Raw genomic sequence first — 6549 nt, 5'->3', positions numbered from 1 at the left:
GCTTCTTAAAAAAATTTTTTTTCAGCTCCCCACACATCTAAATATTTTGTGAGGAGATACTTTGAAAGGGTAAGTCTGGCTCCATGAATGTCCCATCTGTATAGCTGTGAAGTATCCTGATTCAGAAGGGTCCTGGGCTCTGGCTCTGTTTACTTTTCTGTTTGTTTGCTTGTTTTTTTTTAAATTATACTTTAAGTTCTGGGGTACACGTGCAGAACGTGCAGTTTTGTTACATAGGTATACACGTGTCATGGTGGTTTGCTGCATCCATCAACCCATCACTACATTGGGTATTTCTCCCGATGCTATCCCTCCCCTAGCCCCCCACCCCCCGACAGGCCCTGGTGTGTGATGTTCCCCTCCCTGTGTCCATGTGTTCTTATTGTTCAACTCCCACTTATGAGTGAGAACATGCGTTGTTTGGTTTTCTGTTCTTGTGTTAGTTTGCTGTGAAATTTTAAATAAGTGGGATCAAGATCCTGAAGCATGTCTTTGAAGAATTGTAACAGGAGATGAAACATGGCTTTACCAGTATGATCCTGAAGACAAAGCACAATCATAGCAATGTCTACCAAGAAGTGGAAGTGGTCCAGTCAAAGCAAAAGCAGACTAGTCAAGAGCAAAGGTCATGGCAATGGGTTTTGGAGATGGTAAAAGCGTTTTGCTTGTTGACTTTTTGGAGGGCCAAAAGACAGTAACATCTACTTATTATGAGAGTGTTTTAAGAAAGTTAGCCTAAGCTTTGGCAGAAAAATTCCTGGGAAAGCTTCACCCGAGAGTCTTTCTTCACCAGAACAATGCTCCTGCTCATTCCTCTCATCAAATAAGGGCAATTTTGTGAGGGCTTTGATGGGAAATTATTAGGCATCCACCTTACAGCCCTGATTTGGCTCCTTCTGACTTCTTTTTGTTTCCTAATTTTAAAAATTCTTTAAATGGCACCTATTTTTTTCTTCCGTTAGTTATATAAAAAAGACTACATTGACATAACTAAATTCCCAGGGCCCTCAGGGATAGACTAGATAGCTGGTATTATTGCTTACAAAAGTGTCTTGACATTGATGGAACTTGTATTGAGAAATAAAGTTTATGTATTTTTATTTTTATCTTAAAAATTGTTTTAGACAGGGTCTTGCTCTGTTGCCTAGGCTGGTGTGCAGTCGTGCATTCGAAGCTCAATTAAGCTTCAAACCCTTGGGCTGAAGCAAGTTCTCCTTCCTCAGCTTCCCGAGTAATTACTACTATAGGCATGCACCATCACCCCTGGCTTTTTAAAAGAATTTCTTTTGTAGATACGAGTCTTGCTATGTTGCCTATTTTTATCTCTTAATTCTATTTTTTCCACAAACTTGTTGAAGTCTCCTTGTATTTCTGTTATGCATGTGTTATGTCTTTGTTTCATAGTTCTTGGACATTCTGTTTCTTTTTTTCAGTGTTTTTTTTTTCTCTTTGCTTTTCACTTTTGAAAGTTTCTATTGACATATACTCAAGCTCAGAGACTCTTTTCTCAGCTGTGTGCAGTCTACGAATGTGTCCATTAAAAATATTCTTCATTTCTGTTAACAGTGTTTTGATCTTTACCATTTCTTTTTTTATTCTTTCTTAGAATTTCCATATCTCTGCTTACATTACTCAGCTGTTCTTGTGTATTATCTACTTTTTAAGTTAGAGCCCTTACCACATTAACCATACATAGTTTCTTTCAATCTACCAACTGATAATTCCAACTTCCTTTCCATGTATGAGTCTGGTTCTAATGCTTGCTCTGTCTTTCAAAGTGTCTTTTTTTTTTGTTTTTTAGTATGCCTTATAATTTTTTGTTGAAAGCTGGCCATGATGTACAGGTACTGGGTGAAAGAAACTGTTCAACAGGCCTTTAGTGACATGGTGCTAAGGTTTTGGGAGAGGGGAAGCATTCTATAATTTTATAATTAGGTCTCACTATTTTAGTGATGCCGTGCCCCTGGGCTGTAAACTTCCAAAGCGCCTCTCTGTGTCCTCCCTTCCCCCCACCTTAGATGGGATAGAATGGCTGGAGGGGACTGGAGCTGGAGTTGGGTATTTCCCTTCCTACAGGCAGAAGGATAGAGCAGACTGGAGTTGGCCATTTCCCTTCAGCCATGTCAGTTAGGCTCTGATGAAACCCCAATAGGTTAGGTTCCAGTAAAATAGATTCTCTTGACGGCAGGTCTTGTTAAGAACAGAATGCTCTGGCATATTTCAAAATAATTACTTTCCTCTCGCTACTTGAAACCCTAAGGAGTTCTTCTCTGATCTTTACTGTGAGAAACTGGTAGAACTCCCAGGAGGTAAAACAAAGAAGTTTTCAGCTCACAGGCTTGTCCACACTGAGCCTCCAGCAATTCATCAATTACATTCTAGGTTTTCCTACCCTGTGCTGGTTCCTGTGGATGTTTCTGCTCAGGTAAGTTGTGATTCTCTGGATTCCCCTGCCTGTCTCTCCAATTCTGGGGGCAGCAGTTTGCACTGTGGCCTTACTTCCCCGACAGATGTAAGAAGAGTTGTTGATTTTTCAGTTTGTTCCGTTTTTTACTCAGTTAGGATGGAATGGCAACTTTCAAGCTCCTTACATACTGGACAGGAAACCAGAAATGTCTGTTGGGTTTTTAATGCCACTTTTCAATGTAGATGTTATCTCTGCAGCTCTTAGATAAACATTTAAAACACAAAAGACAGTAATCTGATCTGCGTTAAAATGTGAATTGCTTACTGAAATATTGGCAAGGTAGAAAGGTAGGCACTTAATTGTGTACTAACTGTACAATAGATTAAATAGCTATTATTCTCCACAGGCAAAGGTTAAGTTTTTTTGTAAGAAAAGAATTTCGACCTCAATGGGTGGAGCATGCAATAGTGGTTTGCTTTCAGAATACAGAGACTACACCCCAAAACATTACTTTTTATGTTTACCCAATTTCTACATCATCATCTCTTCCTTTTGTATTATTCAAAGAGACACTATTGGCAGAGACCTGCGCACGTGAAAGAGTGACTTGAAGGGTCTCATTAGTGATGCAGCCCTCTCTATACCAGTGTGCGTAAGAACGTCTAGTAATCATTTCTGTGGTTTTTCAGGGTTTACAGCTCTGAAGTTCTATTTCAACTTGCAGACTGTCTCTCCCAAACTTCCTTATCATTCTTCCCTGACAAGAATCCTCTGCTCCTTTTAGTCTAGTTTCTGGACTCTTCCCAGTGTGCCCTCTTTATTCCCAGTCTCTATCCTTGCTCATATTGTTTCTTCTTCCAAGGATGCATTCTGCCCTACTCTGTGCCATCCAACTCAAATCCAGACCTCTGTGAAACCCTCCACTATTCTGGCCTTTTTGGACTTATCTTGACTCTTCTAGTCTGCTCCACAGCATTCAGCCTTTTTGTTTTGTTGTATGGCTTCCTTTGTCTGATGTATTCAGAGCCTGTCTCCTCAATAAGAGATTATATCTTGTCTCTTTCATATGCCCCACAGCATTTAGTACAGTGGAAGGCACATAGCAGCTTTTGCTTGTTGATGACTTGCTTAATTGTTGTCTGACACATAGGAGTGTTTACTGCTATGGATGTCTGAAATTCTGTAGTTATGAAAAAATTGTCAAAACTTTGCTTTACTTTGACTATATGGCATTTTCTTGGGAATAGGGGCTACCTGTATATAGTTACCCAACTTGTGCTTGCTATGTGAAACCTGTTGGAATGGGTATCAAAACTATTATAATTCCACTTACCTTCATTCAAAGACTTTTCTGGTTTGTCATTTGATTTTTTTAAAATTATTTTTTATTTTTGTCGGGACATAGTAGGTGTATATACTTATGGGTTACGTGAGATATTTTGATATAGGCATGCAATCCATAATAATCACATCAGGATAAATGGGGTATCCGTAATGGTGTGAAGAGGCCTATTTTCTTTTTTTCTTTTTCTTTTTTTTTTTTGAGTCGGTGTCTCGCTCTGTTGCTCAGGCTGGAGTGCAGTGGCATGATCTCGGCTCACTGAAAGCTCTGCCTCCCAGGTTCACTTCATTTTTTTTTTTTTTTTTTTTTGTATTTTTAGTAGAGACAGTGTTTCACCATGTTAGCCGGGATGGTCTCGATCTCCTGACCTTGTGATCCGCCCACCTCAGCCTCCCAAAGTGCTGGGGTTACAGGCATGAGCCACCGTGACCGGCCCGAAGAGGCCTATTTTTATTGAAAGAAACACTGGTTATTGAAAGGAGCATGTGGCTCCCTATGATAAGTGTTTTTAAAAGGATATTTAGAGGCTCCAAGGAGGTTAAAGTAAAAATAAGCTACATTACTTTTCTGAAGGAGAAGTATCCTTGTTAACTTAGGTGACTGAGGAAGGCTAACTGTAGGGAACTTCCAGAGAATGAGACCTATAGCCAGTTACTATGCTGTTAGACAAGATTGCTCAAAGGATTCTCAGTGGAAACTATTATAGTGTGTCTTTAGACTTGGGAGGTAAATGATGGCTCAGGTATGGAGTAGTATTCTTCTAAGATGGAGACAGGTTTAAGAAATCTCAGATCTTATTAGAATTGAATCCTAGAAAACAAAAATTATATAACCCAAATATTCCAGATTTTTCCTGCTGGTAAAATGAGATCACATGTACACTTGTATCCAAATTTCATCAGCTGCAAGCCCTCACCTGCTCACAGAGGAATTTAAACCCCTTCCAAGGACTCTCTAGTTATTTCTGGCTGTTTTCAGAAGAGTTGTTTGCCACATGTGTTTGTAAGAAGTTCACTTACATTCTTATACTCTAGTCTGCTAGGCAAAGCACCTTATCACTGCCTCTGTTGCAGATGCCCTTTGTGCAAACAGCATTGTCTGTGCCAAGGGTACTGGCTCCCTATTTTCACAAAGTTTCCAGTCCTTAAGGTACTGGGATCTAGGCCTCTCACCCAACTCTACAATAATTTTCTAACTTTGTACCTAAAAAGCATTATTTCAGCCCAGAATCACATAAAGTCCTTCAAGAAAATGACTTCCTCAGCTTTGGCCGTATACCCTTCTCCTCTACCAGGCCTCAAATCCAAAGATTCAGTCATAGCACCAGCACTCTACCTTACCTTCTTTTCTTTCCAGCTTTCATTATCTTTTGCTGTGTGCTCCAGCAAATAACAACAAATGAAAACCAACTTATCACTCCTCCTTCAGCCCAAACCCCAGTCTCCATGCATATAAACTTATGCAAATAGATAAAAGAAGGGATGGGAGAAGTGTCATCTAATTTCTCTCAGACAAGGTTCTGGCACTACCTTCAGCCCAGCCAAGACACTGCTACACATATAATAAAACATAGGCTGTGTTTCTATTAGAGCTGGGTGGGAATAGGAACAGCAATTCAGAGGAAAGAAATAGTGGTATAAAAGGAACCACCACCTCAGAAAGAGGATTACACTTTGAAAATGTTAGTGGTGGCCGGGCGCAGAGGCTCATGCCAATAATCCCCGCACTTTGGGAGGCCAAGGCGGGCCGATCACAAGGTCAGGAGTTTGAGACCAGCCTGACCAACATGGTGAAACCCTGCCTCTACTAAAAATACAAAAATTAGCCAGGCGTGGTGGTGCGTGCCTGTAATCCCAGCTACTCAGGAGGCTGAGGCAGGAGAATCGCTTGAACTCGGGAGGTGGAGGTTGCAGTGAGCTGAGATGGTGCCATTGCACTCCAGCCTGGGCGACAGAGCGAGACTCTGTCTCAAAAAATAAAACTAAAAATAAAAATAAATTACGTTAATGGCTCCACCTGTCTTTCTTTTTACTGGTATCTTTAATTTTTTCAGGTTAATTTCAATATTGGGTCAAACTCTTTTGTTTCTTCATATTTAGACCCAGAAGAAGGCAGAAATTCATATTCATGGCTGAACAACTACTAGGTAAAATTTTTTAAAATCACAAAATGCTATGGAGAGTGACTGACAATGTTGGATTTGGCAGACCATTTTGCCTTAAAATAATTCTATTTCATATCTGCAGCTGAAGCCTCTGTTCCATATATTGGTGGAATATCTTTTCAGGGCAAAGCAGTCTTAATATTAAGACAGTATCACTCTTGAACTGAAGTTTTTGCAACACTGATGAAGTGCAGGTAGCCCTTTTTAATGTAATCACAATGTGCAGATTTTCAAGCTGAAAAAGTAGTTTAACTATTACCTCATGTCTTGAAGTAGAAGAATTTACAGACTTGATTTGTCAGATAGCATTACCTATGAGGGAAATGACATTGAACTCCACTTTAATTGGTATGTAGTGAATAGACAGACAAAAGTGGAGAGGAGGAAAGCTCTGGAAGCTGTGGGTGAGAACAAAGGAGATCTTAAAGTCATAAGAATTCTTGAATATTAAGAGTTGCTGACAACATAGAAGAGAGCTGGGAGTTAGTAAAAATATTATAAAAGGTGGAAAGTGTTATAATGATAAAGCAAATGACTAGATTGACCTAGAACAGTGATTCTTAACTGAAGGAGATTTTGCTCCCTAGGGGAAGTTTGGCAATATCTGAAGACTTTTTTTTTTTTTTTTTTTTTTTT

This window comes from Hylobates moloch, unplaced genomic scaffold, assembly GCF_009828535.3.
Source record: "Hylobates moloch isolate HMO894 unplaced genomic scaffold, HMol_V3 SCAFFOLD_7, whole genome shotgun sequence".
Taxonomy (NCBI): Eukaryota; Metazoa; Chordata; class Mammalia; order Primates; family Hylobatidae; genus Hylobates; species Hylobates moloch.
The sequence above is the reverse complement of the archived record's forward strand: the minus strand, read 5'-3'. Positions refer to the sequence as shown.